The sequence below is a fragment of the Cetorhinus maximus genome, chromosome 2, assembly GCF_964194155.1.
Source record: "Cetorhinus maximus chromosome 2, sCetMax3.hap1.1, whole genome shotgun sequence".
Classification (NCBI taxonomy): domain Eukaryota; kingdom Metazoa; phylum Chordata; class Chondrichthyes; order Lamniformes; family Cetorhinidae; genus Cetorhinus; species Cetorhinus maximus.
The window spans coordinates 224019445-224042644 of record NC_135880.1 but is presented as its reverse complement, the minus strand read 5'-3'; the positions used below and the strand labels follow the sequence as shown (position 1 = coordinate 224042644).

Here is a 23200-nt window from a genome sequence, read left to right as displayed (position 1 = left end):
CAATTTAGTCCCATAACCCAACTTTCTCAACGTAATCCTGCAAAGTATTCACTTTCACTACATGTCCAACAATCTTTGAAAGTTCTTATGAAATCTGATTCCACCATCCTTTCAGATCATGCATTCCAGATCATAACAACCCTCTCTGCGAAATAATTTATCCTCATTTTCCCTCTGGTTCTTTTTCCAATTATTTTAAATCTATGACCTCTAGTTACTGACGCACATGCCAGAGGAAACAGTTTCTCCCTACTTACTCTATCAAGACCACTCATAATTTTGAATACCTTTATTATGAATGGTTCCTTATGTGACCCTGTGTCAAATTTTGTTTGATAATGTTCCTCTGAGGCTTGTTGGGAAATTTTACTATGTTAAATGTACTAGATGAATGCAAATAGTTGTTAGGAGTTGAATGTGACAGGTCATTGGTTTTAAATTCATAGCAACTGTCATTCTCTGTAGGGAGTGCAGTGTCAGCAATGAACAAAAAAACTCTCTCCTTGAACCCCTTCCTTAGCCTGTTCTCTCTCCCAGCACCACCTCAAGGATAGCCCATGTAAGGTCAGTCCTGCCTGATTACTGGAGTTCTCTGATTGAATCTCTCCGCCTGCCTTGTCCTTTCTTTTTAATTGGAAGAACAGATCATCCTTGAAGGATGGCTGGATTTGTAACAAGCTTCCAGTTGTCCTCTTCCATCCTGCTGAGTTTCCCTGTGGCTAGGACTTGTGTTTTCATTTTCTGAACTTCATCCATAAGACAGCAGACTGCTCCATCTGTCCGCAATTATCCCAGTAAACACAAGAGAAATGGGCCAGAAAAATAAAATCCCTACAGGTCATAGCTCGCTGAATGATTCCACAATACTCAATGCGGCTGCTTAGAAAGGACAATTTCACTAAATTGAGAATAGTTGAAAAATCCAGGAGGGGAGAGGTGAGGAGAATTGGTTTTACCCAGTGAGTTGTTATGAGCTTGAATGGACTGTCTGAAAGAACAGGGAAAGCTCATCCAAAAGGGTATTGGATAGAATTTTGAAAAGGAAAAAACATTGAAGGGGCTTTTGGGATAAATTGGATAGCTCTTTCAAAGAGTCAGCACAGGAATGACTGGCCAAATGGCCTCCTTCTGTGCTGTATTGTTCTATAATTAGTAACAAACACATTGACATGTTCAAGATGAAATTCTTTCATCTGCTGTTTTAAAGAAGAATGACTTGCATTTGTATAGCACCTTTCACAATCTCAGTAGGTCAGCCAATGAAGTACTTTTGAAGTGTATTTACTGTTGTAATGTAGGAAACACAGCAGCCAATTTGTACCCAGCAAGCTCCCAAAAACACCAATGTGTTAAATAACCAGATCATCATTTTTAGTGATGTTGGTTGAGGGATAAATATTGGCCAGGACCCTGGGCGGAATGCTGGCCAATTATTACAGCACTACAAATATCTCCACTGAAATCAGCTAATTTAATGCAGGACAAGGATCAAAGCTAGGACCATAATCACATGGTGCACTTACAAAGCACTGAGGTTAAGCAGAAAGGTTTTTGCTAAAACTTACAAAAGGTAAACATCTGCACAGGGATAGGGTCAAAAACCACAGAACTCATTATCATAGGTTAGTGTGACAAGTTGGCATCTAGTGATTCATGTTCGTTTACACATTGCCAAGGTAACAATTTATTTTGTTTCCCTTCGCTATGTTTTCCACCAATTTTTTCCTCTTCCCAGGATAAGCTTTATAGCTGGACCAGAATCCTGTGTCACGTCCAACATTCACGCGTGTTCGCATAATCCAGCACTCTCATAGGATAGTCATCAGGAGTGAGAAGCCTGACAGAATTAGTTTCCCCCCTTCCCTAATGCAGAGATGTTGAACCTTCAGTCTTACCACCCTCTGCAACTGAAACTCAGTTAACTCAGCATTGACTGGATACAAAACACTGGATGTTCCTGAACCGTGTGGCCCAGCTACTTATTGTTTAAAACCTTATGATATCGCAGATCCAAAGAATCATCAAATAGCATGGGGCACAGAAGGAGGCCTTTCGGCCCATTATGTCTGTGCCTGTTCTTTGAAAGGGTTATCCAATTAATCCCAATCTTGGCTGCTTTCCCCATAGCCCTGCATGTTTCAAGTATTCATCCAACTCCCTTTTGAAAGTTACTATTGAATCTGCTTCCAGCACCTTTTCAGCAGCGCATTCCAAACAACCCGCTGTGTAAAATAAATATCTCCTGCTCTCCCCCAATCTTTTTTTCAATGATCTTTGTCAAGATTTTATGAAAGAGAAAGGTGCAGATTGAATCAGTTGGATTTCTTTTCCTCACCCTGCACCTGAGAGGACAGGAGAGTCTCCAAAATTCTTCCAATTAAAGAATTTGCACGGTATTGGAAGCTTTAGGAATTTCCAATCACTCAGACTCTTCATCAACAAAGGAAAAGTCAAAATCCCAGAAAGAGAGAGAAAGGAAGACAAGAGAGAAAAAAGGGAGAGAGAGAAATTCTGAAGAACTTCTAGCCAGGGTCCACTAATTCACTCAAAGCCAGGCTGAGACTTTCACAATCCTTTCATGTAAGATGTGTCTGAAACACTCTTGTTACTCTTCAAGTACATAAATAAAGCCTTGCAAACCAATCTTGTGCAAATACACTGTGGTTGAATAGCTGGGGAAGGTTTTATATTTATATATACATACAGAAATTGAAAGCAAGTTTTTATATGTCTGTGTATATTTTTCTAAACGGTGGAACAGTGGTATTTAGGAAGAGGAAGCACTTAAATGTCTCTTGGCCGTTGATCGATGTTTGATATCCCAGGGGGATTCTTGCAATGTTGACAGTGGGTAATAAACTCTTCAACTCGCACCACGAGCCTTTATTCAACTCCAAAGAAACTCGGAGCTAGGCGGCGAGAGGCAAGCGCCCAAAGTTCCAAAAAGCACCTGTTGTTGCCTGTGTGGTCAGAGTTTTGGTGAATTAAAAGCGAACATCACAACTGAGTTGTTTGCCAGTCCTGAAGGAAGATCGTTTTTGTATAGGGTTGAGATTTATCTGGCTAAATTGCCAGCTATAAAAATAAGAATAATTGACTATGTTTCCCTATGTTCCAGCGGCTTACACACACACACATCAGAAAGGGCATTTTATGACTTTACCTTTTAGCTGTGCGGCTTCACCCAGCAGGAGTACACACTGAGAATCCTGTCTGGAAAAGCTCCATGTTGAAACCACAAGTTCATAAAGTTATCCCTCTAGTCTTTCCTCATAATTAACATAAATGTTTCAATGCTTTGGGTTGGGGTTGTCAACCCTCCAGGATTGCCCTGGAATCTCCATGAGTCGAAGATTGATCTCCAGACCACTGCTGGGAGCAAAACCCAGGAGAAAATTAAACAAGATTATGTTTTGTTTTGCCTTTTCTTTAAACACTTTGATTTATTAGTTTAAAAAAAGGTGAAGAGAAAGGTTGTTTCATGAATGGTCAAGATTAGTCCAATCGAACCACAAAAGTCTTCCCTAGAACTAGGGGGCACTGTTTAAAAATAAGGGGTTGCCCAATTAAAACAGAGATGAGGCGAAATTTTTTCACTCAGAGGGTTTGAGCTCTCTCTTCCTGAAAAAGTAGTGGAAGCAGAGCCTTTGAATATTTTTAAGGCAGAGAAGGTTAGATTCTTGGTAAGCAAGGGGATGATGGGTTATTGGGGGTAGGTGGGATACAGATTGCAGGTTACTATCAGATCAGCCATGATCATATTAAATGGTGAAGCAGGCTCGAGGGGCTGAATGGCCTACTGCTGCTCCTTGTTCATATGTTCATTCTAATTGGCCATGGGAAGGCATTAACACCTGGAGGATGGACCATTGGCTTGAATTTGGGAGCAGAGTGTATTGAGGCAGGAGATCAGGTGATGGAACCTCCTGGACTATATCCAATCTGAGGTGGCAACTATATTCCCATGGCTCTTCCCCATCTTCCTGCAATTGGAGTATTTAATTCCTTTTTGAAAATTACTACTGAATCTGTATCCTCTGCCCTATCAGGTAGTGCATTCCAAATCTGAACCAGCGATTGCGTGAAAAAAAAAAGTTTTTCCTCATGTCATCTCTGGTTCTTTGGCTAACTGTCTAAATCTGGTGGGACCAACTGGATTACCCTTTGAAAGAGCCAGTGCAAACTCGATGGGCCAAATGTCATCCTTCTATCATTGTATTGACAGGAATTCTTATATTTCGCAGTGGCTAAGCTGACATGCCCACTGACTGTTCAATTGGGACCAGGGCGACTCCAGGTTTAATTCCTGCTCTGTGATGAGGTTGCAGATCTTAGCTGAAGTGAGGGTGAGGGTTGCTGCAGTCAACTCCCACTGCTGCTAGGCTGAAGAAGACATTGATCGACCGGGTTTTCCACTTCTTCTCACTAGCTGGCATACTCCGCTGGAAAGGGTGTGCTTACCAGTGAGCACAAAAAGCTCAAGAAGAAGGCAGGGAGGGATGAAAATGAGTCTGAATCAGACATGGGGAGGAACAACTTGCGACTATGAAATCATCAGCACCGTTTTCTATCCAGACTCAAAATGGCTGCTTGGTGTTTCCAAAATTATCTCCTTAAGGTTGCCAGCCCTCCAGGATTGTCCTGGATTCCCCAAGGATTAAAGATTAATCTCCTGGACACAGCCACGAGCAAACATCTTGGAGGAAATTCCCAGAGGCATCCAAAAAAAAATGGTGCTTTTTAAAAGTTTTCTTCCGTGGTTATAAAAGCATTGAACATGTTTGACTGACAGTCATAAATCATCCAGTCAGGTAACCAAACATCTGTTTGCTTTCCAATTGGCCGTGAGAAGTGGGGTCCCACGAGGATGGGCGACCAATGGGGGAACTGTGTGGGTGGGATGGTTCATTGCAGGAGGTCATGTGATGAAACCTCCAGGAATATGTCCAATCAGAGTTGGTAACCCGATGTACATGCGTGACTCAAAGTTCTGCCTGATTTAGCAACTGGAATACGTTTAATCATATTCCTCTGTAGCCAAATAGCAGCAATGTCATTGTCTAATAGTTTTTCCTCATCTGTTTTAAACTACACAGGAAAACAATGGAGCTTTTCCAGGAGAAATAAAAAGGAAACTCCACAGAAATTACAGAAAAAAAAATCCAGAGTTTAGAATTCATCAATGGCAGAGGAATTGTTTCCAACAGGATCGTCATCACTGTGAGTTTCCTATTTTAATTTTCTTTTTGTTAGTTGGTGATTTTGCTTCCCTTGGGGTAGAGAAAGAGAACAAGGCGAGCTATTACAATCTGAAAGAGCGGTGGAAGCAGATTCAATAGCGACTTTCAAAAGTGAATTGGATAAATACTTGAAAAGGAGAAATTTGCAGTGCTATGGGGAAAAGAGCAGGGAAGTGGGACTAATCCGATAGCTCTTTCAAAAGAGCCGGGACAAGCACAAACAGCCTCCTTTTTGTGCTGTAATATTCTTGGATTCTCTGAAGATTCTCTCAAGCTTGACACAAATAAATTGCTGACACCCTCTACAATGGAAATTTGCCAGCCCACTGCCCTGAGGGGAAAGTATTTGACAAGCCTGTTCTTTAAGTCTTTTTTAAAAATAACTTGTAGTTTTTATAGCGCCTTTAATGAATACGGGAGGTCTCAAAGTGCTTTACAGCCAATGAAGTACTTTTGAAGTGTAGCCACTGTTGTAGGAAATGCAGCAGCCAATTTGCACACAGCAAGCTCTCTCAAATAGTAATGTGATAATGGACCAGATAGCCCGTTCTGGTGATGTTGACTGATGAATGAATATTCGACATGTCACCCTAGCGAGAAATGCCACGCTGCTTTTCGGAATAGTGTCGTCGTATTTTTTTTAAGCTCAAATGAGAGAGAAAACGGGACCTTGATTTAACTTGCTTGTCTGAAAGACGGCATCTCCAGCAATGTGGCACTCCCTCATTACTGCACTGGGAATCTCAGCCTGGATTTTATGCTCAAGTCTCTGGAATGGTACTTGGATGCACAACTTTCTGAGTCAGGTGGGAGTGACACCCACTGAGCCAGAGCTGCCAGCAGAGTGAAGGTGGTGTGAAATGAGCCTCCATGATGAGGGAATAGGGTTTTCAACCATAAATGTACTTTGTGCAGAGCTGTTAAGGAAGAAGTGATGTATCTGGCGCGTCTATCTGTCTTATCTTCACTCCAATACTTTCCCACCTTGGCACATTAAGCCTCGACTGTTTCTCAATAAAACATAATTGAATTTTCTTTGCACTCTGAGGGACTAAGACCTCACACGGTATATTTTTATAAAGAATATAGGTATGCTCATCGCTATTTCTAAAATTTAAAAAACTGAACAAAGAGCTTTAAAATGGCTGAAACTGTGTCTGCCTCTGACCCCTGAACAAAAGAAGTCACTTGGCAATTTTAGGAAAAACTCACACCACATTATCTCTGAGGAGCCACTAACGACCCCCTGTGTACTGTACAGCCCAACTTCATAGAGAGCTATACAAAGGCCATCTGCATTTGATAACCCAGACTGGCCAGTGGAGATGGAATGTCTACTAAGACAATGGCCTCCCAAACATTCCTCTTAACCCATAATGGCTGAGACATTATCAGCCCTGCAACACAAAGCCAATTTCCAAGCACTGATAAACATCCTTTGTTGAAGACATCATGGAGAGGTGAAGTCACATGACCTAGGCCTCTGGCTTGTTGAACAAACTGAATAGCTCAGTCTGCTATTTAACATCTGACCAGCAGACCAAACTGAAGGAGCTCTGGCCCAGGTTGGACACCTGGCCCCATCTCCCCTGTTTCTGCTGAAAGTCTGTACCATTGTCTGCAAACTGATTAATCTATGTGTGCCTATCTCATCGTATGAAGTCAACACCACCAGAAAAGTGAATTATTCAGCATTGGTTTTCAACCCCCTAACGATTGTGAAGGAATATCTCATTGGACTTGATTCTGGAACCCATGTGAAACAATATTTATTTTCTCCTGTGGTTTCTGCTCTGTAAATCTTTCTTTTCTCTCTCCCTGTTTTTACTCTGAATGTGGAGGCGACGTTGCAACTCTCCTTCTGCGTTTTGAGTCTGTGCAAATAAACTAACCCTTTTGATTTAGTTCATCCTATCTTGAGTTTGCTGTGGGGTTATTAATAGAAATCTGGATCACACCAAAACTGAGGGGTTGAGGAAATACGTCACCGCTTATAAAGAGGGAAACAAATCAAAACACCTTTCTGTTTACTGACGGGTGGTGAGAAGAGAAGTTAGTGCTGTTGAAGTTAAACTCCCATCCTGTCCATAATAATACAGGTAGTTGGAACATTTTCCCCTCCCATTCCTCTAACAGAAAGCCTGGTACAAACACCTGTTTCACTCGGATGATAAATTGTTGCTGGATTCTGTGTCAGTGAATTGCTTTCAAACAGAGCATTGTCGTGTCTTGGTATGAGCAGTATTTGGATGCCTCTTCCTAACTAGGATTGGCAACTCTGGTTGGATGTAGTCCTGGAAATTTTAACACATGATCCCTCATCCCCAATCCCCACCCCATTCCTGCCATTGGCCACCCATTCTTACAACATACCACCACCTTCCCATACCAAGTGTAAAGTCAACAGACTCTGTTACCTGGTTGGATGATTCTCGACTGTCAGTCCAACAGCCAATTTTTCCCAGACCCCAATACTTTTACAAGCAATAAATTAAAGTACTCAAAGAAAATTTAAACAATGTACAGTTTCTCTTTAATGCCCTAACGATTTTGTCCTGGGCTTTGCTTGCCACAGTGTCCTGGAGATTAATCTCTTAATTCCTGGAGACTCCAGGACAATCCTGGAGAGTTGGTAACCCCACTCCTACCATACATAGACCAAGAGCATCACCACTCTGGAGTGTGAGAGATCAGAGGTGAAAGTGACTGACCTTTTTCCTCTTAACAAAAATCTGTCCCTTTTAGCCATCTGGTTCATGAGTGCATAAGGGGCCTGGTTGATAAAGCGATGGGTATCTTACACCCAGTAAACACTGATTGACTGGCAGTCGAGAATCATTTTAGATGTTGCCTTTAAAAGTAAAATTGGGTAAAATATATTAAACTACGACCTTCTGGGAATCATCAGTTGGAAAAATGAAATTGTCAGATTCACTAACTATCAACTTTAATTTTGTGGTTTCAAAGCATCACCCAAGGCCCTTGTAAGCATTTAGAGGAGCATTATAGATCGCAGAGTGATGTCACTTAGTTCAATGTGAGGAAAATCATTCTGCTTTTCTTTTAACTGACCCCACGGAGGTTTCATTCATTTTTCTTTCTTCAGAAGATCAGATTCCTGATTAGAATAGGTCTTGGCAAGAGGCAGTTGCCATGGTTTCCATGGAATATTCTTGAGGCCTCTTGTCAGCCGTGTTGATAAATGGCGGCTCTGATAATTCGGGCTCGTTCTCTGATGAAGCCAGCAGAGGGAATCCTTGTTCTCTTACTGATAGCAGTTTCAAAATTGGTGTCAATAGAACGAATCCCCTGTTTGTGAAACCCCTGTCTTCCTCTTGATATTTAATGATTTTACAGGTATTTGTCAAATTTGTACCTGAACAATGACCTTCACATGCATTGTGGGATTTGATACAGGCTTATTTTTGGGTCCCTTCAAGTCGTTTTTCTTACTATTTGTGCACCTTATGTAAATTAGAGATAATTTGAATGTGTCAGCTGTGGCTCAGTTGGCAACACTTACACCTCTGAGTCACAAGGTTGTGATTTGAGCGCAACAATCCAGGCTGATGCTAAAATAGAGTCCTCTGAGGGAGTGCTACAATGTTGGAGGTGCTGTCTTTCAGATGAGACATTAAACCAAGGCTCCGCCAGCCTTCACAGATAACAAAGCATGAAGAAGAGCAGGGGATTAACCTGGTAACCTGGCCAATACCATCACAAAAGCAGATTACCTGGCCATTGTCACATTGCTGTTTGTGGGAGTTTGCTGGACTGTTGTGGTTGCTACATTTTAACAGTGACTACGATTCAAGAGTACTTTATTGGCTCTGATGGTGGTGAAAGGCGTTATAAAAATGCAAGTCATTCTTTTTATACCCTGACAATGACGGTGTGGGAGATCAAGCTTAACTATTTTTGAATAGGGGGAAACGGTGGCATAGTGGCATTGCCAGTGGACTAAGTAATCCAGAGATAAAAGCAAAATACTGCAGATGCTGGAAATCTGAAACAAAAACAGGAAATGCTGGAAAAATTCAGCAGTGGAGAGAAAGACAGAGTTAACATTTCGAGTCTCTATGACTCTTCTTCAGTAATAATCCAGCGACCCAGGTTTATGAGGATTGTTCAAATCCCACCATGGAAACTGGTGGGATTTAAATTCAATTAATAAAATCTGGAATTAACAGCTAGCCTCAGTAATCGTGATCATGAAACTATCACCGATTGTTGTAAAAACCCATCTGGTTCACTAATGTCCTTTAGGGAAGGAAATCTGCTGTCCTTACCCTGTCTGGCCTACATGTGATTCCAGGCCCACAGTAATGTAATTGACTCTTAACTGCCACTCAGTTCAAGGGCAATAAGTGCTGGCCTTGCCAGTGATGCCCACGTCCTAAGAACAAACAAACAAATGCGCAGAGATATAAGGCTCACATTAAAACTTATTATTTAGAAATAAAGTTCGCACCAAAATGGCTCAGTTGATAACTGCATCAGGTGGTTTTGTACTGAACTGCAGAGACCTAGAAGGTCCCGGTTTCAGTTTTGGGTTGGCAGTGGTTTAGTGTGCACAGGTAGAGGGGAATGATCCATTGCCGCAGTTGGACTCGATCACTTTCTCGTGGCCCCTGTACTTGAACGAAGACTGGTCTGGATTCCCATTGCTAAATAACCTCCTGACATTGAACATCCAGGATGATAAATAAAGACCACAGCCGGGATTTTCCGGTCCCCCTGCGGCGGGTCCCCCTGTGGTGGATGCGGTGAGCCATTCAAATCTCCGTTGACTTCGGCGAGACTGGAAGACCCCACCAGCAGGAGGGACCAGAAAATGTCGCTCTATGTTACAAGACGGCACCTGTGGTCCAGCATGGGTCAGAGGCTGTTCTGAGAGCGACTGTAATTGAGAGGGTGAAAGAAGATATTCTCTATACATTATCTGTATCTATAAAGAGGGCATGTTTTTTACCTTCTTCTTCCTATTTGTCTCCTTGTTGAGTCACTTGCGCTCACCAGAGGAAAGGAAATCATCCTCCACCCCCTCAAACTTGTTCCACCTTTCAATTAGATCATGGCTGATCTGTATCTTAACTGCATCGACCTGCCTTGGATCCATAGCCCCTTGTCTAACAGAAATATATCGATATAAAAGCAAAATACTGCGGATGCTGGAAATCTGAAACAAAAACAGAAAAATGCTGGAAAAACTCAGCAGGTCTGGCAGCATCTGTGGAGAGAGAAACAGAGTTAACGTTTCGAGTCCGTATGACTCTTCTTCAGAGCCTTTGTTCTCTGTTCTGAAATTTTCAGTTGGTTGCACCTCCCCCCCACCCCCGCCCGAGCCTCAATAGTTTTTTTTCAAATTTTGAACAACAAATCCTTGATTGGTTTTATTTAAATGCAGATGTCCTGCCATGCTCAACTTCCCTCTCAGGAGTGGCACTCTAGAAGAATTTCAATGAAGGTTCTGCATGCCTAATGCTTAAATATTCACCACGTAGACCAATCGAACCTAACACTCTGAGATAATTCTTCAGCAGAAGGAACTAATAACATTCTGCTTTACTCATGGAAATCGTGTTCTGAAAACCTTAATCGCAAAGAGTTACTTAACTGTAAAAATACTTCTTTAGCTCCTCTATTTGGTTGTCTGAAATATTGCTGATCGAATGTTATGTGTATGGATTTGGGGTGGGATTTTCCAGCCCCACCTGCCGCAGGGATTGTCTGGCCCCGCCGAAACTCAGTGGACTTTTGGCTGGGTCACCACATCTCCGGCGGTCGTTCCCACCATGACAGGGCCGGAAAATCCCGGCCTTGGTCTTAGCTGTGGCTCACTGGGTAGCATTCTCACCCCTGGGCAAGCAGTTTGTGGGTTCAGGTCTCACACCAGAGCACAAAATCCAGGCTGACACTTTAGTGCAGTACTGAAGTAGTGCTGTACTGTCAGAGGTCCTGTCTTTCGGAAGAGATGTTAAACCCAAAGCTCTGTCTGCCCTTTCAGGTGGATGTAAATATGGCACTGTTCAGAGAAATACAGGGGTGTTCTCCCCAGTGTCCTGACCAATATTTATCCCTCAACTAATATCATTAAAATATCCTTTCTGTTTGTGGGACCTTGATGTGCAAAAATTGGCTGCCAAGTTTCTTACGTTACAGCGGTACTTCAGAAGTACTTCACTGGATGTGAAGCATTTTTGCATGTGCTGAAAGGTGCTTTATAAATGCGAGCTCTCCTTTAATGAATTTCTTTTTTTAATTGGATTTTTAGTCAATATGCGTTCAAACTGTCTCGCTGATTTGCATCTTGAGTTGCAAATGGTGCATTTCGATCACATTTCACAAAGAAGTAAACGTGCTGTTAATGCCACCGCGTCATTTCCTGCCAACCAAGGCAGCGATTGGGGATGAAACTTAATTGTGATGCCCCAGCAGTCAAACAGCCTGCTAAGATTCACACACAAGTTCAAAGTATCAGAGATGGCTGATGCCTGCGAATCATAGCCCGGCCAAGAGTCAATGCCTTCAGGAGAGGAGGGAAGGAAAGGAAAATGATTAAAACTGGCAGGATGTTGTGAAGTCATTTTAAATTATAAGATTGTGCTAAACATGGTAATGGCGGTGCAGAGTTGATGCCCTGGAGGGCCATATAATTAGAACTAGGATACTGTGTTGATGTTTTGCGTTTATGAATCATCTAGAACCGCCTTCCAACAAATTTTGATCTCCAGGAAGTGAAAGATAAGGAATTAGGCAAATATATTAGCAGAAAAATATCAAAGAACCTGGGAAGGGATTTGTGTTCCACCATGCCTTGACTTAACCACTTTCACACATTTATTAGCACTAATTTGAATTGATAACAAAGAACAAATAACCTGGGGTTTTGTGACCATGTCAAAGATTACACGGGGGTCTCAAAGTCCTCGCTCTGAGGAATCAATCAGCCCAGACTAATACTTTAATTAACACTTTTACTTCTGAGGAAACTAATTTAATCAACGCACGGGATCTGGTTCATAGTGCAGCAGCAGGGCCTTGGCCACTCGCTGAATGGAAGCAAAAGATGTCTGCTGCCATGGCAACAGACGAAGGATTACTTTGCCCTGTTAAAGGGCCTTTTTTTTTTATATATCCCCCCTTCACGGAAGCTTTTGTCAAGCCTCTAGCAGATGACATGGAGTCTGATGAAAGATCTTTTCAGATCAAAGCACAAGGTAAACTATGAATGACTGACTCCGAGAAACGTCGCAGAGCGAAGATTCTTAACAGCGGAAAAAAAAATAGAAAAGAAAGCGTCTGTCAGGGAAAGGGCTCGACACAATTCCGCAGCTGTAATATTTGAAGCAATTAGATACAGTGTGATCAAGAAGAACTTTCTGAAAGATTTCCGGTTTGTTCAGACGAGGAAGTTGGTGGTAGCGTTTGGTTTGTGTGTCGGCAGCGAGTTTTGCTAATGAGGGCATTTAGTATTTCAGATTGGAAAATAAATGGAACAAAGATTCATCGGACATAAATAATATAGCATAATAGTCACCCGGGAGTGAGTTACAGGCTGGCATCTGACCAAGGAGCTGGTGGGGTTTGTATATAGAATAACAGATACCCAGGAGTGAGTTACAGGCTAGAACCTAAGCGAGGAGTTCAGGTGGCTTGTATATAGAATAACAGACATCCACGAGTGAATTGCAAGCTGGAATATAATTGAGGGGTTCAGGTGCTTAATGCCTAGAATAGTGGATACCTAGGCGTGAGTTACAGGGTGGAATCTAATCGGGAGGGGTTTATATCTGGAATAACGGATATCTGGAAATGAGTTACAGGCTGGAATTAATCGAATGGATCAGGGGGTTTATATATAGAATAGCATATACCCGGGAGTAAGTTATAGTCTGTAATCAATCGAGGGGCTCGTGGGATTTGTATACAGAATACCAATACCCAGGAGTGGGTTATAGGCTGGAGTCTAATTGAGGGTTCTGGGGTGTGTGGGGGTGGATTTATTTAACAGATATCTGGGAGTGCGTTACAGGCTGGAATCTAATCAAATGGTTCAGGTGGTTTATATAGAGGCCCAGATTTTAGCCACGATGGACAGCCTCTCTGTCATGGTGAAAATGGCAGAAGCGGCCGAATATTGTAAGTCCCGCCCTAAACACGGCAATCCCCATGTTCATGTGGTGGAAATGAGGGTGGGGCATGTTTTGCACAAGTGCATTTTACAGAGGCAGCTGGCCATTTAAATAATCAGTCACCTCCACTGGAGTGGGATTTTTGGTAGCCTTGGATTGTGAAACCTGAAGTGTGCAGATTAGACCTGGTAAGGGCAGGTCTGAACTTTGTGGATTCGTTCGGATAGCCAGGGTACCCCTTTGGAGAGGTAAGGTGCCCCTTGAATCTGGTCCCGGAACATCTTTGGGAGAGGTCAGGTGCCCTTTGGAATTGTTAAAAGTAGGCATAAAAAGTGCATAAACTCATAACTGTCAAAACTGTCAACAGATCTGTAAAACTCAACTGCCAAAACTGTCAAAAGCACCTGTCAAAAGTGTCAAGAGGATCTGTCAAGAGGACCTGTCAAAGGGAGCTGTAAGCTGTCAAGGCATTTGAATGTCCTGCCCTTTAAATCTTTGGAAGAAATGCCTGGAGTGTTTAAAAAAAAATCATTGCTTGCTATTTCACTCTGACTGTTGACATAAGCTGAGGGCTTCGATTACTGGGTTACTGCTGCATGACTAATTTCACAACCATCCATTATCACAGTAAGGTGCTTGCCATTTCACAGTTACAAATGGCTATAGATTCTTTGAAGTGGGACTATGAATTCCAATGTTTGTTGTTAAAAGGGATTGTGCACTTGAATGAATTTTTTTCTCAATTAGAGTGTCATCTGCAATAGACTCTTAGGGAAGAATTTTCGGGTTGATGTGGTTGAGCGGCGGGGCCTGCTCGCCGACACATAAAATGACGCGCAGTGACGGTGGGCATGTGTCCCGACGTCACCGCGCATCATTTAGATTGTCACCTCGGTGGGTGGGCAGCCGACTTGGCTGTACACCCGCCAAACTGTCAAAGGCCTATTAAGGCCATTAGGAAAGTAATTAAAAATGCTGCCCGTCCAGCCTTAAGGTTGTCGGGGGGGCAGGCGAAGAGCCCAGGCGGCCTTCACATTTTTCATGAAACCTCATCCACGGGCGGGATGAGGTTTCATGAAGGGTTTATTAATTAAATAAAAATTTTTGAAAAAATTAATGGACTCTCCCAGCTCATGTGACAGCTTCACATTGGGGGGGGACATGTCCTTAAATTTCTTTTTACCCTTCTTCAATGTTTCATAAATGAAAGTAATCTGCCTCAGGGAGTGCGTGAAAGAGTGCAGGCCCCGGCTCAGGGAATCCACCCCCCACCCGCACAGGGAGCGCTCAGCGCTTCCGGGTGTGCGTCACGCTGGGCGGGCCTTCGTTGGCCTGCCCACATAAAATGGCGGCGCAGCCCCAATTGGGGGCACCGATCGGGTTTGTACCCGCCCCCGCACACCCCCCCTGACAGGGGAAATTTCTGCCCTTAGAATTTTATTTTACAGAACTTTATTTTATCTCTTCTCTGCTTGGATCCTGAGGTCTACCCAGAGTAGATACTTTAGTGAGTTGGCATGATAGGTGTAAGGGCAAAGGGTGCTGGGTGGGTGTCATGGGCTGGCATGAGTTGACACTAAGTTGGCACAGGGACTATAAAGGGCCATTGGAGTGGTTGGAATTGGATAGGCTGGCGTGGAAAGCATGAGGGGTTATGAGGTGGGTACAGGGCATGAGGTGGGATGAGTTGGCATGGAAGGGACATGGGGAGTGTGTGGGGGTTGGAGGGATGTTTCATGTTTTATTCCTTTTTTAAGAGTTTTGCACACTGTGCCGGGTCACTGAGACAGGCTTTCCTCTCAGCCCACCTCTGCACACCGGAGCCTCCTCTGACCTTCCAGAGTCATCCACCCCGACTTCTAATCCCGTACACCCACAACAGACTGAAAATCTCACATCCGGGCAGCTATTTTTAAAGGTCGGGAACTCTCTCAACTCTGCACAGCCGACTTGCAGATCAAACTCTGGGCCAGGATGACAGTTACCCGGGAGTGAGTGATAGGCCACAATCTTCGGGTCGGCGTGTGGGGGGCGGGCCCTGCTTGCCGACGTGTAAAAAGACACGCGGTGATATCGGGCATGCGTCCCGACGTCACCGCGCGTCATTCAGATCTTCAGTTTGACGGGCGCGCAGCGGAGGTGACTGTCTGCCCGCCGAACTGTCAAAGGCCTATTAAGGACATTTAAAAACTAGTTAAAGTCTTAACTGAGCTGCCCATCCAGCCTTAAGGTTGGCGGGGGGCAGGCGAAGAGCCCAGGTGGCCTTCGCATTTATCATGAAACCTCATCCACGGACGGGATGAGGTTTCATGAAGGTTTTTAAAGTTTAAGAAAACTTTTTGATGAAATTCATTGACATGTCCCAGCTCATGTGACACTGTCTGTCACATGAGGGGACATGTCTTAAAAATGTTCTTTTCTCCTTCTTAAAATTTTTCAAAATCAAACTAACCTCCCTGAGGCCGCTCTGTGCCTCAGGGAGATTTCTGTGTTCTTTCGTGCGCTTGCACAGAAGAACTCAGGCCTTGACTCAGCGTACTCTCCCCACCGCCCGCACTGGGAACGCGCAGCGCTTTCCAGGTGCGCGTCACGCTGGGTGGGCCTTAATTGGCCCGCCCACGTAAAATAGCGGCACACGCCCGCTTCCGCTCAGCACCCCCAACAGGGAGAAAATTCTCCCCATATCTGTAATGTAATCGGGAGTTCGTGGGGTTTGTATGTAGAATAACAGATATCCAGAAGTGAGTTAAAAGCTGGAACCTAATCAAGGGGTCCGAGGGTTTTATGTATAGAATAACAGAAAAGCTGAGACTGAGTTACAGGCTTGAATCTAACTGAAGGGTTCAGGGGTTTATGTATAGAATAACTAATACTTGTGATTAAATGACATTGTGGAGTCTAATCGAGGGGTTTGTGTGGTTAGTATATAGATTAACAGATACCTGGGAGTGAGTTACAGGCTGGTTTCTAATCAAGGGGTCGGCTGGATGGTGGGGGTGTGGTGGTGGGGAGGTTTATATAACAGGTAACTGGGAGTGAGTTACAGGCTGGAATCTAATCAAATTGTTCGGGGGTTTATATATAGAATAATAGATGCCTGGGAGTAAGTTACAGACTGGAATCTAATTGAGGGATTCGGGAGGCTTACATTTAAAAAGATTGATACTTGGGAGTGAATTACGTTCCGGAATCTAATCGAGAGATTTGGGTGCTTATATGTAGTATAGCAGATAGTCAGGAGTGACTTGCAGGTTGGAATCTCATCTAGGGGTTTGGGGTGTTTATATTATAGAATAACAGAATAGCCGAATGTTAAACTTCAATACTGCAGGTTTGTTCAAAAAATAAGTCAGTATTTAGTTAGCAGAAACATGTAGTTAATAAATATATTTTTGTGATGGAGTTAATATGACAGTGAAACTAGCTGCTTCCTGTTACATGAATGCACATTATGGTTCCAGGAAAATTTGAGTTCATTCTATATGTTGACTTTAATTTCGTAATTTGAATCTTAAAAAGTAGCTGTGCAAGACCCATGTGTGTTACAGCATGGGGTATGATTCGGAGTCACACAGAGCAGAATTATTCCAGAATTCTTCTCTGCTTTGTGCTAACCTTTTGGATTTCACTCCCTAATCCTCCCCACCCCTACTTCACTTTCTCCCTTTAAGACACACCTCAGAACCTGCCTAAGCTTTTGGTCACCAGTCCTAATATCTCCTTATGTGGTTTGGTGTCAAACTTTGTTTGCTAACTCTCCTCTGAAGGGCCTTTACTATGTTAAAGGCACTGTATAAATGCAAGTGGTTGAGTGGGCCCTCTGAGTTGGGGTGATAACTAGCCTCCATGTTCCTGTTTTAAAGAGGAAAACAAGGTAGCCTGGGACCCCGTTTCCTGTTTGCCATTTCTCAGCTCCTGCTGGAAAGTCTTTGTGTATGGGTATTGAGTTTGAGCAGGGGCGTGTCAGTAGGTACAGCTGGGGCTTGTGATGCCCTTTCATTTTCCCCACTCTCTCCACAGTCCATTGAAACCCAGATTTTCTGATCATTGTTAGTCCCATAGTGCCATCAGCTGCCTTGAAGCTACAGAGTGGATAAAGTCAGCTGGGATCCCACTCATGATTACCATTCCATTGACCTCCACAACCCACCCCCCCTCCTCCCAGAACGAAGGAGGAAATGTATGGGTGTGCACAAGACCTGTGATGCTTTCCATGGCCTGCAAGACTTCGAACACTCTGGAAGGTTAGTGATTGGCCACCAATTTTACACCCCTATATTAACTTCAGCAGAGAATAAAATTGGGCACCACTGCACCTGATCGTGTTAGTTCTCTGGTGGTTCGGGTTAGTTTAATATCTCCCCCACCCCACCCCTCCTCTATCTCAGCACCCATGGGATCCATGGCACCCCAGATAAAAACAATGTCAGTGCCCTCAGGGGAGTCATAGGGAAATTGAAATTAGACAGAAGAAGCAGGAAGCAAATTCCTTTTTTCCTTCCAACCACCCCCCCCGCCATCTCACCTTCTCTCTTCTGCATATTAAGCTCCATATACCTCATAAAGCATATACCTCACTCAGAATAATGGGGCAGGCAAAGTTCCTGGAGCTGGGATTGACGCCCATGGCTTGTTCAGGGAAAGACAACCCTTGGGAAGGGGGCGTGAAGGAAGAGGGGGGGAGTGGGGGGAGCGGGGTGGGGGTTAGCATGTGTGTGCAGGAGGTGAAAGTGGACTCAGAAATGTTCCTCCCTGAGTCTTAAAAACCGCAGGGTTCTCAGATTTCCTCATGCTCCCTGGAAGCTTTTTGGACTGCTCGCAGACGAAAATAAATAATCAAAAGCAAAGTCCTCCTTTAAAGCAAAAATTAAAACCAACCCACATGCACTGGGACTGGAAGCCTGGCAGTCAACAGTGACTGAAAGTAGATATTCATCTGCCAACTAAAACAGATTGGTGGGTGTGCCAACTCAAAATGCTGGACAAGAAGAGATCAGAGAGTAACTGCGTGATAAAATGTAGGGATGATTACAGCAGAGGGTGACTGAAATGTCTACTGCGATCAAACATTTATTGGGAACTGATGTTTAAGTGCTCAATTTGTAAATGCATGGTTACATTCAGCGCTCTCCATTTTGTGCCTAGTTTCTCTCTGCAGCTAAGTGTCAACCAACATCACTGAAAACAGATTATCTGATCATTATCACATTGCTGTTTGTGGCAGCTTTTGCTTTGTGCAAATTAGCCTATGGGTTTCCTGCATTACATCAGTGACTATACTTCAAAACTGCTTCACTGGCCGCATAAAGCACTTTGGGCTGGCCCAAGGTGGTGAAAGGTGCTATAGAAATGCAAGTTCTTTCTCTGCAATCCTCATTTGTATATATATATATATATTAAAAAAACTGCCTAATCCACAGTGAGTAGTCCACTTACTGGCTAAACAATCAAAATCATCCTTCTGCATTCAGCCCATTCTATGCCGTGCCCTGGCTGTTTTCCCATTGCGTGATATAGAGTGTTTTGCTGTGCTCCTGGTCTCACCAGGGATCTGGCACAGTGTTTAATAGATTAATCTGAAAGCTCCACAGATGGTGGGTGCGTGGGGTGGGGCGTCGGGGGTGGGGTAAGGAAGGAGCGGGAGGGAGGTGTTGGGGAAGGGAAGGGGAGGGGGGCAGGTTGGGGGGGGTTGAGGTGGGGAGAAAGCAGACTCACGATTCCTCCTGGATGGTCTCACTAATTTTATTTATTTTTGCTCTGTAATTGGTCGGGATTTATGTTTCGAATTAACTTTTTTTACTATAGCTGAGAAGAATAAAAAAAGCACAGATTATTGGAAAAGTTCGGCCTAATAGATGGTTTTAACCACTTTAAGAGACAGGAGGCAATGCAGCTTTCAACCTGTACCCCCTCAGTGCCATACCACCACACCCCCCAGCACGAGTACAAAATCAGCCTTCATCTACTAAACTAATGCAAGCAGGAGAGCAAGCTGGCCAATTCCCAGATAAACATTAAATCATTATCTCATGCATTCACACGGGGCATTCCTGCTACAAGTGCCACTGTCGAGGTTCAGCAATGATCTTGCAAAGCTGAGTAATGCACATCCATGGACAATACTTAGCCCTGTGCACTGTATCTGTAACCTTCCCTCTCCCCACAACTTTTGCTGAAGATACCTTAATCCAAAAACTAATCTAAAGGGCCGCCTCTTCACGGAAAAGAATACCACAGATGTATGTCAACATCACCCATTACCCCTTTGATCACTGGCCTATATTGGCTCCCAGTTTGCATAGCCCTGATTTTAAAATTTGCATCCTCGTTTTCAAATTTCTCCTTGGCCTCGCCCCTCCCTATCTCTGAAACCTCTTCTAGTCCTGCAACCCTCTGAGATCTCTGAGCTCTCCAATTCTGACCCCTTGCCCCTTGCGCATCCCCAATTTAGTCACTCCACCATTGGCTGTGCCTTCAGCTGTCTGGGCCCCAAACTCTGGAATTCCCTCCCTAAACCTCTCCGCATCTCTACCCTTCTTTCCTTCTATAGAACGCTCCTTAAACCCTTTTGACCAAGCTTTTGATCATCTGTCTGACTATCTCCTTCTGTGGTTCAGTGTTAAATCTTTTCCAATAACGCTCCCCTGATTTGTCTTGGGATGTTTCACTACGAAAAGTGCTCTATAAATGCAAATTATTTTTGTTGTTGTAAGGAGAGACGACAGGCCTGTGTGAGAGTCTGCCCCAGCATCTGTTCAGATGAAGAGATCACAGGTGAAATTTTAACCCATTTGTTATTTTTAAAGATACTGGCGGACATTAGAGATTGGGAGAATGATGTTGAAATTTGCGGATTGCACCAAATTGGGGGGAAATGGCTAATAATCTGGCAGACTGCACTAAGATATAGGAAGACATGAACAGGCTTACAGAGTGGGCGGTGGATCAATAATAAATGAAATTCAATCTTGCAGAATATGCGGTGGTTCATTTTTATAAGAGGAATAAAGAAGGCCACTTATCCCTTAGAAGGTAAGAAACTAAAATTGGATAAAGGAACAAAAAAAATCTGGGAATGCAGATACATAAATCACCACAAGTAGCAACACAAACTGATAAGACATAAAGACAGCAAACAAAGTATATTTGTAGAAAAATGGTATACAACACCAGGACGTAAATTTATATAGAACCTCAGTTGGACAATAGTGGCACGTGCAGTTCTGATCTACAATATATAGCAAGGATATAAAGGTATTGGGAAAGTGTAGGAATCATTGACAAGGATGTTATCAGAATCGAGAGGATGCAATTATCAAGAAAGACTGAAGGCTTTGCTCTATTCCAGCGAAGAGGAAACTTGATAGGGATTTTTTAAAATGAGGCAGGAGTTTGATAGGATGGATGTGGAGAAACTATTTTCACTTTTCGGTGAGTCCAGAACAAAGGGATATAAATATAAGATAGCCAGTAACAGATCAAATAAAAAACTTAGGGGCAGTTTCTTTACACAGAGGGTGTAGAATGTGCAACTCGCTGCTGCATGGAATGGTTAAGGCAGAGAGTACTCATGCATTTGGTACAGGCTCAATACTTAAATGAGTGATAAGGGGTGGGTGTCAGGTTTGGATATTAGAGAGGGAAGGCATTTATGTGGAGTATTAGCACCAACCTCGATGAGTTGGGCTGAATGGTTCGTTTCTGTGCTATAAACCTGATGTGATTCTACTTAAAGACCTACTGTAGCTTTGCAGCATTTCCTGTTTTTTTCTTTCAGACTTTATGCTGTTCATTTTATTTCATTCTTTGCTTGTACCGTTTACAAAACATTTGTTTTGGCTTTGTTCACAATGCCGTAAATCTCAGTGAAGTGCGATACCACTGTCGGGGGGAAGGTGCAGCCTCCTTTTGACTCATCTCCTCCTCCACCCATAGAAATCGCAAAACAAGGAGACACATTGAGTTGAAGGATCGAAAATCCAGCTCCTCTTTCCAAACTAGGGTCCAACTAACCTCTTTTTCCTGGCGTCTTCTCTTCCACTCTCACTGGCATTCTTATGATCTGACTCGGCCTTACCTGTTTAATTTCTCTATTTAAAACTTAACCCTCAGGTTTAATTTGCTTTATAAATTGGTGATCTATATCAGTGCTGTCCAATTGGATTCGATGCTTGCCAAACTTGTGGTGATCAGGTCACCCTATTTGCCCACGTGATACAAACCGTACGCAAAGATCGATTGAATCCTGTAGCGATCTCCCAGAGGCGACCTGGGATTGAGGGACAGGAGTAAAAGTGAACATTAGTGCCCTGAACTGTGGCAGCAGCTCTGTCAAAGAATATTTTCAATAAAGCGGCTAAGGCACTGCACAGCGTCCAGTTATGGTTGGTTGGTTCCTCTTTCGGCATTTCCCATATTACATGGAGTTGCCGCAATGCTGGTTGCTCGCCTTCATACCAACCATCATTTTTGGAATAAGCGAGTGGTTTTACAGCCGGATGCCCTTCCTGCCACCACCCCTCCCCATTTACCCGGCTTGGGGACCGGCACCAGTAAACGCTAGTTTGCCTGCACCAGTAGCTGGGTTCTTCTGTAACCACCAAGTCCTGGGGGGGGGGAACTTGAACCAAGGGCCTTCCAGCTCAGAGACGGCTGGGAGAGCTAACCACTGAGCTACTCCATCTCCCACGGCATCCAGTTGCGGTGCAGCAACTAAAATATTTCAAAATGCTTTCACTTCCTTCAATGCTGGTTTCTTTACCACATACCTTAATGGAGTGAGGCTACAGTTTTTTTAAAGTTGAGGATTATTTTTCTGGTGAATTTTCTGTTTACTTTTGACATGGCCAATTGTGTCAGACAGAATCTGGAGCCGCGTTCTCAGTTGAATGGGCTGCTGCAGTTTCCTAATATCCGTCCGATTAAAATGCCTCGTGTAGAGAGTGGTGAGTGTATTGGGCAACACCGATCTGTAGTCAACTGGCAGAAAACAGTTTAGTCTCTAACTCCTGGCTTGCTGTTATGATCTGTTTTATGTTTAAATTGTAGTGATATTTATCTTTTCCCCGTCCCCACTCTTGTTCTTTTCGCCTATGTCCTGAGGCCCAGAGAAAGGGGCTTTATTCCTATGCAGTACTGCAAACAGCCACTAGGAGTTAAAATGGCAGACTCTCCGGCTGACTCACTTGTAAATATTGGCCAAAGCCCCACCTGTACATAATTGGACAAGGCTTCACCTGAAACATCACAATCCCAAGGACCTCATGCCTGGGAGAGCAGTCATGCTATAACTCACTGGTACAAATATGATTTGACTCATGAAGAGGGTGAAATTGATGCTTTTTAACAAATATTCCTATGTAATCAGCAGCGCGCTAACGTGCAACTTTGAAACACGATTTTGTTTGTGAGTTTTTTTTGTTTTCTGTATCTTCACGCTCTCCCCTCAGAGATTGGCAAGAAAGATTGACAGTCTGACACAGGTCACGACATGAACGCTCCTTTCATGTCCATCACCATCTTTACACCTGGGGTGACTGACCCTATAGGGCAGGAGGGTCTTATGGGCTCCTGTACAATGAGGAGGTCACCCAAGTCCATCATCTCCCACTGGATTTATAGCCATAGTTTAGAGTTCATCTTCACTCGCTGAGTCGATCTGGAGCAGGGTTTGAAGCCTGCACTTTTTGCCTCAGCCATTTGCAGTTTGTGGATCTACATTGTGTGTGTTTTCTAGCCACCGATTCCATCCCTCTCCCCATGGCAATTGCCTGAGACTGAACCAGACTAATTTCCTCCCTAAACCTCTCTGCCTCTCTACGTCCC

At 43.6% G+C, this 23200-nt stretch overlaps 1 protein-coding gene across 3 annotated transcripts in view; it reads left to right on the top strand.

The window, feature by feature from the left end:
* Window positions 1-23200, top strand: part of LOC144671341 (uncharacterized) — a 318999-nt gene that overhangs the window by 196464 nt on the left and 99335 nt on the right. For all 3 annotated transcript variants that reach the window (XR_013573914.1, XR_013573913.1, XM_078533193.1), the window contains one exon: window positions 5097-5220. The gene's annotated coding sequence lies outside the window, so the exon portion shown is untranslated. The remainder of the gene's footprint in view (window positions 1-5096; window positions 5221-23200) is intronic.